Consider the following 19,088-nt stretch of genomic DNA (forward strand, 5'->3'; position numbering starts at 1 on the left):
ACCTGCTCTGGAGTCAGCTGATCGGAGTGATCAGCTGATCTCTCCTTGCCCAGTATAAGAGTTATGCCTCTCAGCGCGTGCGCTGTCCTAAGCCTGTGTGCACTAACAGACTCAGCCACACCAGACACATGCTGCCGCGTGCAAACCGCCGTGCTGGATGCGGAACCAGCCACCTTACTGTTGTTACATGCGGCGGCTTTTTTGCGTTCCGCCCTGTTACCAGACGCACGCTTCCGCGTGCAAACCGCCGCATTGGACGCGGAATCCGCCGCCTCCTCAGCAGCACACACGGCGGCTTTTCCGCGTTCTCTCACAGTACCCCCCCTCCCCGAGGAGTGGACTCCAGACATCTCCTGCCCGGCTTTTCAGGATGCAAGTTATGGAACTCCCTTTTCAACTCCTCTGCGTGCATGCGACATTCTGGCACCCAAGTTCTCTCCTCAATGCCATACCCTTCCAGTGCACCAAATACTGCACGGAGTTCTGCACAAGCCGGGAGTCTAGAATCTTCTCAATTTCATACTCAGGTTGGTCATCAATCAACACGGGGGGGGGGGGGGGGAGTGGAATCCACGTGCACTGCCGGCTTGAGCAAGGACACATGGAACGATCTCACACCTCGCATGCTGGTAGGGAGATCAATGGCATAAGTGACATCATTGATTTTCCTGGTCACTGGAAACGGACCCACAAATCTGGGACCTAACTTGGGAGACAGTTGCTTCAGAGCCAAATGTCGTGTGGACACCCAAACCAAGTCTCCTGGAAGGAATTCCCACTCTATGGAATGTCTCTTATCAGCCTGTTTCTTCTGACTCTGAAAAACCCTCCTCAAATTTCTTCCTACCATTCCCCAAATCTGCTTTAAGGACTTCTGCCAATCCTCCAGGGCTGGAAACGGAGTGGAAGCCACTGGTAATGGGGTGAACTTAGGTGACCTTCCTCTCACCACCTGGAATGGGGAAAATCTGAGGAGGAGCTTTTCAAATTGTTGTGTGCAAATTCTGCAAATGGCAGGAATTTGACCCAGTCGGTTTGAACATCTGCCACATAACACCTCAGAAACTGTTCCAGAGACTGATTGGTTCTCTCGGTCTGGCCATTGGTCTGTGGGTGGTAGCCTGATGAAAAAGATAGCTCCATGTCTAACTGATGGCAGAATGCCCTCCAAAACTTAGAAACAAATTGGACTCCCCGATCTGACACTATATTTTCCGGAATACCATGCAGCCGAAAAATATGTTGGATGAAGAGATCGGCCAACTCCTAGGCTGAGGGGAGTCCTTTCAGGGGGACAAAATGGGCCATCTTGCTGAATCGATCGTCATGCCCTCAGACCTGGGGAGTTCGCCCACAAAATCTATGGACAGATGGGTCCATGGCTCACTCGGGACTGGCAATGGTTGCAATGTCCCAACAGGTGCCTGACGGGAGGGTTTGCTCCTAGCACACACTGCACATTCTCTTACATACTCTTTGCAGTCAGTTGCCAATGACGGCCACCAGGCACATCTCGCAACGAGGTCCTGAGTTCTGGTGGCCCCGGGATGCCCAGCATTCTTGTGGGAATGGAACAACTGCAGTATTTGTAGACGAAAAGGCAATGGTACAAACATGACCCCCTCAGGCTTCCCCTCTGGTACATCCTCTTGGAACGGACCCAATGTTTCCGTCCAGTCCCTCCAGGTCTCAGTGGCGGCCAGAACCACTTTCTGAGGAAGAATGGTTTCCGGGTCTGAGGGCTGTGCTGTCTCGGGCTCAAAACATCTGGACAAGGCATCAGCTTTGATGTTCTTACTACCAGGGGTATACGTGACTACAAATCTGAATCTCGAGAAAAATAATGACCACCGGGCCTGTCGGGGGCTAAGTCTCTTAGCGCCCTCAATGTACTCCAAATTCTTGTTGTCAGTATAGACAGTAATGGTATGTTCTGCACCCTCTAGCCAATGTCACCATTCCTCGAAGGCCAACTTAATGGCTAGAAGTTCCCTATTGCCTATATCGTAGTTCTTCTCTGCGGGTGAAAACCTAGGTGAAAAATAGGCACAGGGGTGTAATTTTCCCTGCAACCCAGAATGCTGAGACAGCACAGCCCCTACCCCTACCTCCGAGGCATCCACCTCCACAATAAAGGGGAAGGTGGTGTCGACATGTCTTAAAATGGGTGCAGTACAGAACAATTTCTTCAGAGTGGAGAAAGCAGCATGGGCCTCAGGGGACCAGTGATGAGTATCTGCCCCTTTCTTTGTGAGACTGGTGAGAGGTGAGATCACCGTAGAGTACCCCTTTATGAACCTCCTATAGTAGTTGGCGAACCCCAGGAACCTCTGAAGAGCCTTCAGTCCCACAGGTTGGGGCCACTCCAAAACAGCTGAAACTTTTCCAGGGTCCATAGAGAGGCCAGAGGTTGAAATTATGTACCCCAGAAAGGCAACAGAGGTCACTTCGAAAATGCATTTCTCCAGTTTAGCGTACAGCATATTTTGTCTCAACTTCTGTAACACAAACTTAACATGCTTTCTGTGCTCAGAGAGGTTGGACGAGAAGATTAGTATGTCGTCTAAATATACTAAGACGAATCTGCCCAATACTTCTCTAAAGGCTTCATTAATCAGCTCTTGAAAGACGGCCGGGGCATTACACAACCCGAAGGGCATCACCAGGTACTTGTAGTGCCCGTCGGGCGTGTTAAAGGCCGTCTTCCATTCATCACCGTCCCTGATCCGCACAAGGTTGTAAGCACCCCTTAAATCCAGTTTCGAGAAAATCTTAGCATTGGTGACTTGAGTAAATAAATCGTCTATTAAAGGCAAAGGATAGCGATTATTTACTGTAATTTTATTTAAGCCCCGATAATGCATGGACGGAGGCCTCCATCCTTCTTTTTCACAAAAAAGAACCCTGCCCCTGCTGGGGACCGAGAAGGGCGGATAGAACCTTTAGCTAAGTACTCTTGGATGTATTCCTGCATGGCCAATTTCTCTGGTCCAGATAAATTATAGAGATGACCTCTAGGGGGCATACAACCAGACCTGAGATCAATGGGGCAATCAAAAGGACGGTGTGGAGGAAGTTTATCTGCTGACTTGGGACAAAACACGTCCGCAAATTCTGAATACTGATCTGGCAATCCCTCCATGTGAATCTTGGTTTTACCAAAGGTTACTTTCGCTAGACGATGATAGCAATGGGCAGACCAGCTTGTTAACTGACCCGTAGCCCAATTGATCTGAGGCGAGTGAATTTGTAACCATGGCATCGTGGAGGTTGCCATTCGTAACACAAAAAATGGTAAACTTTCTTTATGCAACACCCCTATTGTGACCCCAAAGTCCGGGGTCTGGGAGAGAGGGTGGTTACTCTGCAGGGGAGAATCATCCACTGCAGTGACTCAAATCTGTTGTTTTAGTGGGGAGATCGGAATCCCCAATTTCTTAGCAAATTCATAATCCATAAAATTAGCTGCTAAGCCAGAATCTATGAAGGCCTCAGTAGTCTCTGTCTTATCCTGCCAGGATATAGTACAAGGGAGAAGAAAATGTTTATCATCTAGAGGTAATGACTGCGCGCCTAGGGTATTACCTCCGACTACACCTAGGCGGCAGCGTTTCCCGACTTCTTGGGACAATTCTGCACTTTATGACCCCCCCCTCTGCACAGTATAGACAGAGCTGCTCTGTTTCTCTGCGTCTCCATTCCACCTGAGACAATCTCGACTGACCAATCTGCATTGGTTCCGGCGGAGGTGAAGCAGGAGGAGATGGAACAGAAGGAGATGCTGCGTATGACAAGTATCTCACATTGTTCCTACCCCGGGTCTGTCTTTGGTATCGTAGACGACGATCAATTCTGATGGCCGATGAAATGGCCTCATCGATGGATTTGGGCTCAGGATGACCCAACATTAGATCAGAAACTGCGTCTGACAATCCTGATAAGAAACAGTCTAAAAGGGCGAATGAGTCCCATCTAGCTGACACTGCCCACTTTCTAAACTCCGCAGCATAGTTTTCTACCAGTCCTTTGCCCTGCCGTAACAACTTGAGCTTCCGCTCAGCGGTAGAGGCAATGTCCGGGTCATCGTAAATTATAGCCATTGCTTTAAAAAATTCCTCCACCAAGGTCCTGACCTTGGTGGAGGAATTTTTTAAAGCAATGGCTATAATTGCCTTATCCCCCGTGGGAAGACTATATGCCCAAGTTTGGGAATCCCCTGAAAATAGAGTCTTAATAAAGGTTACTCTCTGTGCTACGGTTCCTGATGAATTAGGCCTTAACTCAAGGTATGATAACACTCTGTTTCTAAAATTCCGGAAGTCAGATCTGTGACCAGAAAACTTTTCAGATACAGACATGCGTATGTCTGTGCTAGGAGGAGATCTCACGGTATCCACAGCCGTCTGATAAACTTGTACAGTCCCAGACAAAGCGTTGATTTGAGTCTGGTGACTGTCCAGCACTCGGGTGTAATTTTCCACCATAGTGGTGAGTGCATCGAGACGGCTGCGGAGTGCTTCCATTTGGGTTTGGTCTGCCGTTCTGTAACGATTGGTGTCAGCACGCAGAGAGAATCAAATTATTGTTGATCTGCAGTATCACCAAGAATGCAGATATATACCTGATTATTGATGATCTGCAGAATCACCGATAATACAGATATATTGCTAACCTCTGGACACCTATAGGTATGTGAGTGTTTGGTGTAACAGTAGTACTTTGAGTAATGCACTTGCTGAGCAGATGATCATAGGCAATAAAGGAATACTGCTCTTGAGGGCACAGGAACCTTCCAGCAGCCTGAGACTCTCCAAGGGGTGGAGTCAGGCTGGAGATAGGAAGGACCAGAGAGTGAGTGACACCTGAAGGTGGATGTCACTATCTGATCTGGAGACTATCTCTTAAGAGGAGAGATAGCTCTCGAGGTCGGGCACGCCTGGTCGGCAACACATGGACAGATTAAGTACAAAGACAGAAGGCTGATTCGGTATCCAAGGCAAGCAGGGTCTGGAATATCAGATATGCGAGGTACCGAATCAGAGATCAAAGGGATAGTCAGGAAAGCAGTAAGTCATAACAGATATCAACAATGCCTAGTCTGGGTGTGAGGTCCTTGGTCTCTACACCCTGGAACTAGTCTGAAGTATAACAGATTGATAACGCAAGTTCCCTAGTCTGGGTGTGAGGTCCGTGGTCTCCACACCCTGGAACTAGTCTGAAGTATAACAGATGGATAACACAAGTTCCCTAGTCTGGCAGGGGCAAACCCAGGATTTTGAAGGGGGGGATTCCACGAAAGGTCTCTTTCAGAAAGCCGCTCACTACTGCGCATGTGTGCAATCTAGACCACCTGGCTGGAACCTAGCACAGAGGGTGAGTGAGCTAGCAGGCGCAGTGAGAAGACAGGACAGTGGATTGTAAACAGGGGTGGCTTCCAAGATGTTCTTTTTGAGGGTGCTATGCAAGTGCTAGATCCACTGCAGGGGTAGCTGACCTGCGGCACGCACAGCGTGCCGCGGCAAAAAATTGGCTTGTCCGTGGACTGGAAAGTGGGCGCGGTAATGACTGGTTAAGAGCAGGACCCAATGCTCATGAACTTAGCAGCAGTTAGAAATTCACTGACAGTGGACATCAACAGGAAACTTTATATGAAGCCCCCTCTCCTAATAAAAAAGGATATCCTACATACTATACATGTAGCAGAGATCAGGGCCGATTTCTACTTTTTAACACCCAAGGCCAGCTATCACTAGCCGCCGCCCCCCCCCCCCCAACTTACACATCTAAATGAGGCCTGTACATGTGTTTGATTATAGCGCATGGTATGCTGTGTCAATTGTATTTTCCTCCTACAGCCCCCACAATATTAATTTAATTGGCCCGCCACAAAACTGGCCTAACTATGACAGGATAAGATTTTGAGCACCTCTGAGGACAGTCAGTGACATGACTATGTACTCTGTAATGTGCTGCAGAGGATGTCAGTGCTATGGAAATATACAATAACAATATGGTAGGACATTAGACTATGACTATGGTAGGATTAGACTGAGCTCCTCTGAGGACAGTCAGTGACATGACTATGTATTCTGTAAAGTGCTGCAGAAGATGTCAGTGCTACTCAAATACATATTAATAATAAGGTAGGACATTAGACTATGACTATGGTAGGATTAGATTGTGAGCTCCTCTGACGACAGTCAGCAACGTGACTATGTACTCTGTAATGTGCTGCAGCAGATGCCAGTACTATATAAATATACATAATAATAATATAGTAGGACATTAGACTATGACTATGGTAGGGTTAGATTGTGAGCTCCTCTGAGGACAGTCAGTGACATGACTATGTACTCTGTACAGTGCTGCAGAAGATGTCAGTGCTATATAAATACATAATAATAATATGGTTGGACATTAGACTATGACTATGGTAGGATTAGATTGTGAGCTCCTCTGAAGACAGTGACATGACTATGTACTCTGTAATGTGCTGCAGGAGATGTCAGTGCTATATAAATACATAATAATATGGTAGGACATTAGACTATGACTATGGTAGGGTTAGATTGTGAGCTCCTCTGAGGACAGTCAGTGACATGACTATGTACTCTGTAATGTGCTTCAGAAGATGTCAGTGCTATATAAATACATAATAATATGGTAGGACATTACACTATGACTATGGTAGGATTAGATTGTGAGCTCCTCTGAGGACAGTCAGTGTCATGACTATGTACTCTGTAATGTGCTGCAGGAGATGTCAGTGCTATATAAATACATAATAATAATAATATGGTAGGACATTACACTATGACTATTGTAGGATTAGATTGTAAGATGAGGATAGTGAGTGAAAGGACTATGTACCCTTTAAAGTGCTTCAGAAGATGTCGGTGCTATTAAAAGGGAACACAAGCTGAAGCTTGGGTTTAAACAGAGATATCTATTTAAAGAGAGGGAAGCCTCAGGATTGTATTGAGGTTTCCCTCCATGCACCGATGTCCCCTCCCTTAATCAAAGTGACCCCCTTCCACATTGTGGCTGCGCTCCTCTTGCTATGAGTGCGGACGCACATGCGCAGTAGCACAGAGTCGCTCCTAGCAAAGCAGCTCCAGCTTACTGTGCTGATGAAAGAGGAGGCAAGCAGCCCTAACATGATTGGTGGCAATCCATTGTAGCCAATCTTCTGGAGGGTTGCGGTCATCGACGATGGACATCAGAGCACTGAAGGAAGCCTCAATAGGATCCTGAGGCTTCCCTCTCTTTAGATAAAGATAATTTTATACCTGGCTTGGGTACACTTTAAATACATCAGCATAAGTTTACACACAGGTAGGAAGGATAAAGCATGAAAGAGAGAGTGGATAGAGAAAGCAATAGAGGGGTTGGCAGGGAAAGTGAGACAGAACAGCAGGCACAGAGAAGTTGAAAGGAATGGTGGGAGAGCTAGCCTAGAGGGAGAAAAGAGAGTGCAATAGTACAACTATTAGATTACAAGTACAGTATATGCCATATGTACAATTCTATTTGCAGAGTCAGACCATAATCATTCAGCTTTTACAGCCCCCCATCCAACATAAAACACACACATACACACAAATCCCCCCCCCCCCCCAGTGGACACACACACACCCCTCTCCCCTCCCCAGTGGTCTCACTCCAAACATATTGCCTTGCCTCCTGTAAAGCAAACATTCTGTGAGCTCCGTACTGCAGATCAGCCTGTCAGTGCACTCAGCCCCACACATGCCTGGCATTCCTGACGCTGCCTGCAGAGTCCAGGCTGCACTGAGAGGGAAAGGCTGCAACATGATTGAATACACAAGAATCACAGAGGGTGATAACAATTGCAGAGTTGCAGGCACAAATGATGATACACGATCTCAATTACCACCCCAGCCCGTTCTTCCTCCCCCTGGGCAGAGCTGGCAGCGGCTCTTTCACATTACCTCTCTGTGCAGGCACTATTCCCTTCCTCCTTCAGCAGGTCTGGCTCTATGCAGCTCCATTTTACCATGATGCCAAGGGGAGGGACGGAGAGCCAATCAGACCTGCTGGAGGAGGAAGGAAGTAGAGCGTGCACGGAGAGGGAAATGTGATAGAGCTACTGCACACAGAATCGGAAGAGACTCCCCAGCCTCTGCGGATATATCTACTCTATATCTACCTGACGGCAGCCGCAGGGGGGGTGGTTCCAGACACCCGGAACAGCCCCCTCGGTGCGCCAGTGTCTGGGTGTGAGGTCCGTGGTCTCTACACCCTGGAACTAGTCTGAAGTATACCAGATAGATAACACAAGTTCCCTAGACTGGGTGTGAGGTCCGTGGTCTCTACACCCTGAAACTAGTCTAAGCATAAACAGAATAACAGTACAAGTAATCTGGCTCAGTGTGAATTCCCAGGTCCACCTGGTTCAAACACACTGTTGGATCTGACTAAGGTCTGAGTGCTTCCACGTAGTGTTTGCAACGGCAGACAACTTGAGACTGGCCAGCAGTAACTATATATGGAGTAGTGCTCTCCGGCACCACCCCTAATTGATCAACCAATAGTAACCTGCTCTGGAGTCAGCTGATCGGCGTGATCAGCTGATCTCTCCTTGCCCAGTATAAGAGTTCTGCCTCTCAGCGCGTGCGCGCGCGCGTATTCCTAAGCCTGTGTGCACTAACAGACTCTGCCACACCAGACACATGCTGCCGCGTGCAAACCGCCGTGCTGGACACGGAACCAGCCACCTTACTGTTGTTACATGCGGCGGCTTTTCTGCGTTCTGCCCTGTTACCAGACACACGCTTCCGCGTGCAAACCGCCGCATTGGACGCAGAATCCGCCTCCTCCTCAGCAGCACACGCGGCGGCTTTTCCACGTTCTCTCACAGGAGCTTGCTGTGAGTCTCTAAATTTAAGCAAAGGAATAGATGTAACTCAAATGTCACTTGTAAGTGATATTTGTGAGAACTAATGCAGCCAGTAATATTAATCCTCTATAATAAAAACCTACGGTCTCTGTGTCCCATGTCCCTGTGTGTGTCCCACATGTGCTCTGCGCATGTGCAGGGAAGCAGAGACATTGAGGGAGAGTGGCGAGTGATGACGGGGTATAAAAGTTCAAGTAACAATGGGGCCCCTCAACAGACATCCACCCCAACCAAAAAGTAGTATTAGGGGCCCTTTGTTGCAGCCAAATTCCCTCCTGAGCCCCTGAGCTGCCTGCTGACCCTCCCCCCAAAACAGCTCCCAGTTTAATCGCATACTATGGGGCCCCTGAAGAGTCTTAGGCAGTGTAGCATCTCTTCTGCCTGCCGGCGCAAGTGACACGCTACTCTGCCAAAGACTGCAGAGGCCCTGGGGAGCAACAGTTAAGATGGGGGAGACACCTTAGGGGCCCCTACAGGTTTCTGGGGCCCTGAAACAATTTCCCCATTTCCCTCTAAGGTAGCATCGGCCCTGCCACTCCCTTCTCTTCATAGCACCACCAGGCTTGCAGCTCAGAATTCTGGCTATACCTACCTGCGTGGATGACAAACTGTTGAAAAGGTTGGGGAGGGGACGACACCATCCTGTCTATTTTGTTAAAACGTTATAAAATATGTAAAACACATTATTATCGAGGAGTAACTACTGAAACTCCATGTTTGCCCATTGTAAAATCTTTCCTCATTCTTTCCTCACCCTGATATCCATTCTGAAATGTATCACAGGTGACAACATCTTTACTGCTGGCAGGCGCATCTCTAGCGTCATATATCCGTGACACATGCAACATATATGCCTCTGGGGTCTGGGGCGCCCCTAATACCGAGTCTGGGGTGCCCAGCGGGAGTGCGGCAAATATATTGGCCAGCCCACTATATATTGGCCAGCGCCAGCCATGTTGTGGGCAGCGATGGCCGCTCGTAATCATCAGCCGCCAGCACTGTAAACATGGTCCGTGCGTCCATCCGCCCCCTGCCCAATCAAGAGCACCTGGCAAGAGGCGTGAGATTACATTGAAAAGGCAGGGAGCTGGGGAGAGTGCCCCCTGCACATGTAAGAAATATGCTGGGACTCCATTTGCCTGCCCAGCACCCACTGACTCCTGCTGACTCCCGCCAACCTCCACATAGCACCAGCCATGACTCAGCCTGCAGCGCTTCACTCCCCACACAGCCACATTTGGATCGCATCATACCTCAGGTGCCACTCAGCTCTGTTCATAATATTCAAAGTCTGTTTGCCCTCATACTACATGGGGGTGTTAAAATTGGTCAGTGATTGAATCAAAATGTGTGTATACTGTACATCTTTATTCTATGCCTACACTGATAGTAAACTAATCTAATCAAAGGATAGGGGGCTCCATCCAACATTTTGCTGGGCAGGTCCATTATCTTTCTCCTACACTACAGCTTAGTTCATGTACATTTGGCCCCACCCACGGCCATACCCACTTCCTGTATGACCACAACCATTTTTACATGCACTGCAGGTTCTTCCCGGTTGGTGCCCTGCATCTCCTAGGATCCTAGCAATGCCCCTGACTGCTGGCAGGTGCATCGCTGCGAAATGTTTGTTTACTCTGTGTTCCCAAGCCAGTAGAGATACCACCTGGTCTCCCAGAATTCTCTGGGAGAAACATTCTGCATAGCTAAACAGCCTAGGCTAAGCATTACTGGGAGGGCAGGGTTATATACCAATATACAGTAACATATAGCTATAGGAAGTGTTTCTGATGCTGAAACCAGGACAATTAATGTAAAAAGGATATCCTAAATATTTTACTACATTTTACTGTGTGTCACTCTAATGCCTTTTTAAGTATACCACATCAATCAATCAATCAATCAATCAATCATTAAATCACATTTAAAAACAATTTTTCCTATTGTAACTTTAAAACCAATTTTATCAAAATCTACATCGCTTCGATTTTTTTTAAATTGTTCCCAATATTTTCCATGGTATATTTAGAGATATCATGTATGAGGGCTTTGCAATTACTACAGAATTCAAAGGAAAAAGCAAAACCTGGTACTAAATCTCCCTGTAGTTTTGTTTAACTTTTACTTAGAGATTGGGGACAATGGCCTCGATTAATCATTGTCTTTGAGATAACTTTTTCCAGTTTGTTAGATTACCGAATTCAAAGTTTATTGATTTCTAGTTGTATTCATGTAACGATTGTGGAATTCTCTCCGTGATCAGCGCACAAGACGTGTGCGCTGACACTGCGGAAATCCTCCACAAACGTATAATTTGCGGAAACCCAGCAGAAGGTGCAATGCACCTGTAGAGGGAAAATTCCTGTCGACAGGGGGAGCTGTGGAGTGCAGAGGAACAGCTCCTCTGCCCTACCACACACGCCAGACAGGAATTGCATGAAGGGACGGAACGCAATCGCAAGAGAGGCGATTGAGAATGAGCACAGAGACAGATTGTATGTGTGTGCACCAAACTAGTCGCCAACCCGCGACGGTGCACACACCACAGCAGATATGAAGTAGGAACGCGATCGCGAGAGGTGCGATCGCCAGACGTGACACAAGTTTACAGCAAGGCAGAGCACGAGAGTAGCAAAGGCACAGCAAATCATACAATGAGGAGATACGGAAAATAACAAACGCTAGCTAAACGCGAACACCGCACTCATTCGCAACAGTGCACGCGTTTATGCGCGGTCTCCACGTGATAAGCACAATAGAGACAAACACGCCTAACTAACCACTGACAGACATACACGAAACAGAGGACGCGAGCGCTTGCTTAACGGTTACCTCACCGAGCCTCCAGCAAGCGTTCGTAGCAGACAAGACAGACACACGAAAACATGAATAAGCGAATGATAGGATCCACAGCACTAGCGAAAGTGGCTAGCGTGATCCAGGAAGACAGAACAGAAGGATCCACAGCACTAGCGCAGGATGCTAGTGCGATCCAGGTACAGAGTAGCAGAACAGAAGGATCCACAGCACTAGCGCAGGATGCTAGTGCGATCCAGGTACAGAGTAGCAGAACAGAAGGATCCACAGCACTAGCGCAGGATGCCAGTGCGATCCAGGGAAACAGATCAGAAGGGGCTACCAGTAACAACCGCTGTTCCGGTTAGCACTCAGACACACAGAACGATTTCCTGTCGACCACCGCTGGGACAGGACAATCGCAACAGATAAGCAATCCTAACTGCACTAAGGAAACCTGCCCAGTGCAGTTTCCAGGGATTACTCTAAGCTGATATTCAAACAATGAGCAAGGCTGACACTCTCCAGAGTGTTTCACAGCAAGAATCCTTATGACCAGCCAAGTTCTGTGATATCACATGGTATATATAGAGCAGGCCTACAAGGTATGTGGCTAGGCAATTTGCATGACAAACGCATGCAAATTCCTCAGCAACAGCAAGCTGAAAAACTGACAAAAGGTCTCTCTTCCAGAGACCTGCAGAATGCAGACCTGAACAATGGTCAAAAAGCTGCCTGCCTGCACAGGCAGCCGAGCAGATCATTACAGTACCCCCCCTCCAGGGTCGAATTCCGGATGACCCTCAAAACTGCTATTAGCAAAAGACTCCAACCGAAGACTCATGAAGGTCGGGACAGCCCGACAAGGTCCAATTCCAGAGTCAGTCCACCCGAAACCGACCTCATCGGAAGCAAACGCCACCGAAACATGTCCATCAGTACTACTAGTCTCAGTATAACACCCATCAGGACTGTGAACGCCAGAGAAGAAGCCATCGACACCCTCCAGACAATACCCACCACCTTCCAAGGAGCGTCCGAAAATACCAAACCTGCCACAATACCTGTTCGAAGTGTCCCTTACAACACAAAAGCCACCATTGATCTTATCCAGGGCACCAAGCAAAATCTCTCCCGGAATCTCCCAGAACCCTCCAAAGCTCCACAGAGATCCCAAGAGGGCAGAACAACCACCAGGCTCACACGGAGAACCACCAAGCCCTCCCATGGAACCAATGACTATTCTGGGCTCAGAATTACGAGGCAGGGATGGTCGTAGTCAGCCAACTTCGCTACGCTGGAAATACGCGTAGTTTTACGCAATTACGCTTCGCCAAACTACGGCTTCGAAAACAAATATTCGCTTCGTATGCATTTCGTAGAACACGCATTAAAATACGCAATTACGCGTAGTGGGAGGCATAGTGTATGCGGATACTTATGCCCATATGCAGAAAATTGTACGCATTAATTTCTTTATAAATGCATATACTGGAAACCCTTCTATGCGTACATTCCCCTTTCCAATGCGTAAATTTGTATGCATACAATCACATGCGGAAAAATAGACGCGAGTAACGCATTCGTAGTTCACTACGCAATACACATGTTAACTACGCATAGTGGGCATAAGGTACGCGTAGCGGTACTTCGCTACGCGTAAATTCGTAAGCGTAGTTTTGAAACTTCGCCTATGAACTACGATGCGTAGATGCGAACTACGATGCGTAGATTCGCACTGGCGTAGTTTCTGCTTATCCCTGTTACGAGGACACCCATCAAGATCAAGACTTTCAGGGACCACTTCTGGGCATACAAGCAGGCAGGCCATATCAGAGTTTGTCTCCACCGAGGAAGCATCTGAGCATGCTGGTAACCGAGGCACACTTGGGCTTTCTGGGTCACAGAGCACACTGGGGTACACCAGCACAGGAGAAACCTCAGAACATGTCGGGGAACTGCCAACCTCAGAGTCCGGCACGACAGGACCAAAACCAGTACCGGGCAGAGAATCATCATGAGCAGGGGTCACAGGCACTGGTCTTTCAAAAGAAGACTCGGACTCAAATTCAGAAATTTCTGTGACTGCAAAATCATCATTGACTACACAGGCGTGAAGCTCCATCAGAGCTGCAAAGGTAGTCAGCACAACAGCAATGCCTACTGAAGTGGGCAACACCTCAGAAGGACTTGGGGGGCAGGAGCAGGGCCGGATTTGTGGGAAGGCCGGGAAAGCCCGTGCCTAGGGCGGAGCCAAGGAAGGGGCGGGTTGACGAGCAGTCCAACCAATGTCCAAACAGCTGCTGATACCATTTCTCACAAAAATGTAGCCTGTGCTTTGCTCTGCACACAGAAGATAGTGTGTGCAGCAGCAGCAGCTATAGAGAGGAACAGAGGGGCCGGGCAGCTTTGCTAATTGGAGTGTGACAGGAGCAGCGGCAGTATCGCTGCAGCCCTGCTCGCTGTCATTGTGTATAAGTCACATGTAAAGTCTGCCCCGCCCCCACTTCCTCCCCTCTGCTTGTGCCCAGGCCATGTGAAGCTCTCAACAGGAGTTCTGTGTTAAAGTGAACCGAGCATCATTTTTAACACCCAGGGCAGCTCTATACCAAATAAAAAATGCATTCTAAAAACGTGGTTTATTATTAAAAAAAACTTTAATTTTACCTCATTTTTTTACATCTAAGAGTTAAATTAGCCACTTTGTCCAACCGCAAAGGACCTGCGGTCCCTGAGCAGGAGATGGTGAAAACAGATAAGAAATTGCCTCTTTAGACTTAATTGACCACAAACAAACCCCCATTGTACTTCAAACAGAAAACATCAGTTACAGTTGAAGAATGTCACACCTAGCCTGGATAACAGCATTTGTAAAACAGCAGGGGTTGAGCTTCTGAACAATGTCAGCCCTTGCAGCTATTTGAAGCCAAGACCTGCTTGGATCCCTTTAAGACAGGAATGTGTCAGGAGTCTCAACTCCTCCCCCTCTTTTCCACATGGCTGTCTAAACCTGCAGGGATTGTACAGTTGCGGTGCATCAGTCCTGGTCTCACATAAGGGGAGCACGAGTGATTCAGTGGAGGAGGCACCCAGGATAGTGTAAGTTGAAGATGCACTGTGTTTTAAACAAGACCTTAAGCTAAAATAAAAAAACAACACAAACAGGATTTACACATTCCTGGGGTTTCTTCTAGCCCCCACCCCCATAGAGTTCTTGCCTCTCAGTTCCTTAGGACTCCTGCTATATTGTTGTCACCCTTCTTACTTGCTACTGGGCACAATCACAGCTATGGCGCATGCAATATTTTGTGTGCACAGCACCTCCTCAATCATGCTCTCAGCACAGCAGCCACAGCAAGTAATTAATGTGTTGTGCGTGTACGAATTGGAACAAGTAATGTGTTGTGCGTGTACGATTTGGAATATTTATAAAGTATGCTTGTGCATATGCTCTGGACCACGGTTGCCTTGCCGCTTGCAAGCATAATGGAGGAGATTGCATGCACCATAGCTGCAACTGAGATCAGTCACAGCTTTTTAAGTATAGCTACAGCAGATGGAGAGGAATGTAAAAGAACTGAGGGGCCAGAAGCAGTATTCCTCCCCCTGCAGCTGGAAGAAGCCCCAAGTATGTGTAAATCCTGTTTTTTATGCTTAGATCACATTTTTTTGAATTGTGCAGTGGTGTTTTTTTATTCTTTAAATCAGACTTGAGCTGTGCTTAAAATTACCCTGAGACGAATAATAATAAAAGATTTACACATACCCGGGGCTTCCTTCAACCCCCTCTGCACCGATTGCTTCCACGCCATCATCCTCCGCCTTCTTCTCCCGTTAGCAGCCCCATAACTTTGGACAGTCAGCTGGGAGCGTTCTGTGCCTGCGCAGTAGTACTGCTCAGACGCAGAGTACTTTCAGCGATGGGGTGCGCGCAGTGCGTCCCCACTCGCCAAGCTATCAGGTCTGCTAACGGGAGAATTAGAAGGAAGATGGCAGCGATTGGTGCGGAGGGGGCTGAAGGAAGCCCCAGGTAAGTATAAAACGTATTATTATTCATCTCAGGATCACTTTAAAACTCTGCACTTTTACTCACCTGGGGCTTCTTTCAGCTCCCCGTAGTCTGTGAGGTCCCACAGCATTCTCTGGTCCCCCTCCATTCTCCCACTGGCAGCTCTGTAAGTTTAGCACTCCAACTGCACAGGCACGGTCTCATTCATGCAGCCTTCTCAAGTATGCCCCCATCCCATCCTGGTCCTTTCACCCACACTGTGGCCCCCAGTTCTGGTCCTCCCGTCCCCCTAAAGTAGGGGTGGGAGGGGGTCATTTGGTTACCTGTAATGAGGCTACTGGGCATGTACAGACCATACTCAAAGATGACCAGTACAATTGGGCTTGTACACAGAGGGAAGTGCAGCCTCGAGGAAGAAGAAGGTCCCGAGCAGTAGTGGTGGGGCCTGAATATACTCAGAGGGTCCTAGCACTAGAACAGCGCGCCCCAGGAGGATCTACTATGGTAAGTATCTAGTTTTTATTTTGCTTCAGGTTCACTTTTAAGAGAACCCTTGGTGGATTTCAAGAATCCTATTAGCACACAGAGTCTGGTTCTGCATATAATCATCAGCTTCTGTTACTATACCGTCCCCCCCCCCCCCCCAAAGAATCTGCCGTGCTAGCGACACGCAGCTTTTCGATAGCAGGCTGTTTACATGCAGACTGTCACTCTCCGCCTCTTCCCGCCTCCTCTATAGCGCCGCTCCCCACCTGCGTCCCTTACCTGCAATCAGCTTACAGAGGCGGGGAGGGAAGGGATGCAGGCGGGAAGCGGCGCTATAGAGGAGGCGGGGGAGCGGCGAGGATTGACAGTCTGCATGTAATCAGCGTGCTAGCGACACGCTGCATGTCGTAAACATGGCGGTTTCTTTTCGGGGGGACAGCAGAGCGCAGGGGGGGCCCAGTATAGTAACAGAGGCTGGGCATTATATGCAGACCCAGCCTCTGTGTGCTAAAAGGATTCTTAAAACCCACCTTGGGTTCTCTTTAAGGCTATATGTTTGGGGGAAAAGTGTGTGTAAGTTAAAGGATGGGGTTGGTTGAGATTGGTCAGGGGGCGGCTGGTGACAGTGGGCCTTGGGCGGTAAAAAGTAGAAATCCGGTCCTGGGCAGGAGACATCTCCTACAAGTTCTGCACCCTTTGGGAGGAACTCGGAGGTCTCATCAGACAAGACCTCAGGAACATCATTTTTCAAGTTTTCTGAGAAGGATTCTGAACTATCCATGTTACAGGGCAAAACTGGAACTTTATTTTGTGAACAGGGCAGATGTCCCAGGGCAGGTTCCACCATAAATTGAGACTGAATTTCATCATCATGAGGGGAACGTACAGGAATATTTACTGGAACACACACTGACTCCCTAACTTTAATCTCGCTGCACCCAGAATTCTGCGTAGCAGTCAAACTAGCTTGCAACTCCAAAACTGCAGAAAAACAGGTGAGTATGGTGGCAATACCTAGACAAGCCTCTAGGGACACTGCAGGAGACTCTAAACAAGGCCATCTTAACTTATCCAGAGTACAGGGTGCAGAATCAGCATTTTCCTCAGAACAAGAAAGGGACTCACAAATGTCAGTGTGACTGGACATCATATTGTCATTCATGGTACAGGGCAGGCTCAGAGAAACTTTCTCTGGACCCAGCAAAAATGTTTCATAGTCAGATTCGCAAAACCGAAGCGCTGTCTCACTCTTAGATTGGGCTAACAATGTCAAATCCGAGGAGCCAGAACGCAAAACCTGCGAATCAAAAATCGCTTTAGGTTGTGAAACTGACGCTTCCATAGCGCAAACCTCCGCGATCTGCAGGGCAGACTGTAAGGTGTTCAGGACAGAAACACTGGAGCAACTGTCACCAGGCAACGGGCCCTTACAGGTGTGAACAGGGTGAGACAAAGACGCATCTGCAGTAGAAATAGCGACAACATCAGGAAAAACTTTATTAGACGTATCAATTTTACTTTTGATGCTGCAAAATTTAGGAATTTTCTCCATGGCAGGATCACAGATGGAAGATCTTAAAGATCTATCTCTAAATGACAAGGGGTCCCACACATCCTTGAGAAAACTGGCACATCCAGCCGATCACAATCTGCAGGAACATCCGAGAAACAGGCATCAGATCGCACAAATTCAAACTGCACGCAGTCAGGAGAGAATGCTCCAGGATTCGCACAGGAATCAACCACAGTGGCACATCCACTCAATTCCGATCGCACAATGTCACGACTCACATCCTTTACCCCAGAAAGGCAGGAACAATCATCCGACAACAATGTCTCTTTATTGGAATCAATTGATTGATGTTTGTGCAACTCATCCAAAATTGTCTGCCACACACACATCACTTCCACAAAACACCTGTCACACTCATCGGAATCAATCAAAAGGTACACAGTATCGAGACATTCATTCAAGACATCTTCGCTTTTTGCGATGTAAAAATCGCAAAAGGCTTTCCAATCAAAATCAAATTCCTCCATCAAGGCCCCGATTTCCCATGAGGCAAATGGAGGTTCAAACAAACCAGTATCTAAGTTGCTTTCATATGGGTTGGGGTCAGGTACATGCATAGACTTTCTTACTCCTTTAATATAAAAAATGATTCTGCCTATTAAAGGATCCACAAAAGCTTTGGATTGGGGCAAAAAAGCCGGAGACGGGGCAACATCATTGCACATATCTTTAGGGAGTGTTTTAGTCAGATGCTTGCGCTTTTTAGTTTTTCTCTTTTTAGCAACTTTGCATGTCTGTTTAAATGCAAGAAACGTTTCCAGGCAGTTCTCTTGCATCTGCTTAGAGGCTGAAGTGGCATGAGAAACATTAAACTGATTATCATACTGAATGGTTTTGCACATTTCAGACTTGACAGAAGTAACCTCCCTATTTGTGGTTGCTATGGGCAACAAATCTTTTGGCTGACAAGCCGAATCAGCAGATTGGCCTGCAAGCACCAATTCATTAACATATGGTAATGACACAGAAATGTTGCATGAGCTGATCTGATCAGCATCATGCTTTGCAGGAAAAAACTCATAGAAATTACCTGGCAGGGGAATTCTAAGCTTACGAGAAAATACATGACTCAGAAATCTGCGAGGGTTATGTCTCAGATTCACGTGTTTGGCACACTCATCCGCCCATACAAACAGATCCTCTTGGAAAAAATTGTAAGCAATCTGAGCACTCCAAGTGGAAATGCTGGTGGCCTGAAATTCAGGATTTGCCAAAAATCTGAAACATTCTGATATAAACTCATCTCTGGTTCCAGAGTCCAGTATCTTAAACCTCTTAAAGATACATATTCAACAAAATCG

Source organism: Hyperolius riggenbachi, chromosome 8, assembly GCF_040937935.1.
Source record: "Hyperolius riggenbachi isolate aHypRig1 chromosome 8, aHypRig1.pri, whole genome shotgun sequence".
In the NCBI taxonomy this organism is placed as follows: Eukaryota; Metazoa; Chordata; class Amphibia; order Anura; family Hyperoliidae; genus Hyperolius; species Hyperolius riggenbachi.